The sequence below is a fragment of the Brassica oleracea genome, unplaced genomic scaffold (genome assembly GCF_000695525.1).
Source record: "Brassica oleracea var. oleracea cultivar TO1000 unplaced genomic scaffold, BOL UnpScaffold23603, whole genome shotgun sequence".
In the NCBI taxonomy this organism is placed as follows: Eukaryota; Viridiplantae; Streptophyta; class Magnoliopsida; order Brassicales; family Brassicaceae; genus Brassica; species Brassica oleracea.
The window spans coordinates 1-291 of record NW_013640115.1 but is presented as its reverse complement, the minus strand read 5'-3'; the positions used below and the strand labels follow the sequence as shown (position 1 = coordinate 291).

At 36.4% G+C, this 291-nt stretch overlaps 1 long non-coding RNA gene across 1 annotated transcript; it reads left to right on the top strand.

The window, feature by feature from the left end:
- On the top strand, positions 1-291 carry LOC106322408. Its single transcript, XR_001266408.1, has 3 exons — positions 1-25; positions 101-159; positions 250-291. It is a non-coding gene; the product is annotated as an uncharacterized LOC106322408 (long non-coding RNA).

Genomic DNA, 291 nt, shown 5'->3' with positions numbered 1-291 from the left:
GACTGTTGAACAACAAGTTCTTGAAGTAATGACTTTGCTATCTTTTTGATCTTATATTAAGAGCTCAATCCACTAACTTGTTTGTTATATCTGCGTCCAGTCAAATCCTGTTCTCGAAGCCTTTGGTAATGCAAAAACTGTGAGGAATAACAACTCAAGGTGAGCCAAAATCCACTCATAATAGTGGGCACTCTTATCTATATTCATTGTTGGTGATTCAGCTGATTGTTTGATATGCTTTGTGCTCAGTCGCTTTGGTAAATTTGTTGAAATCCAATTTGATAAGCAAGG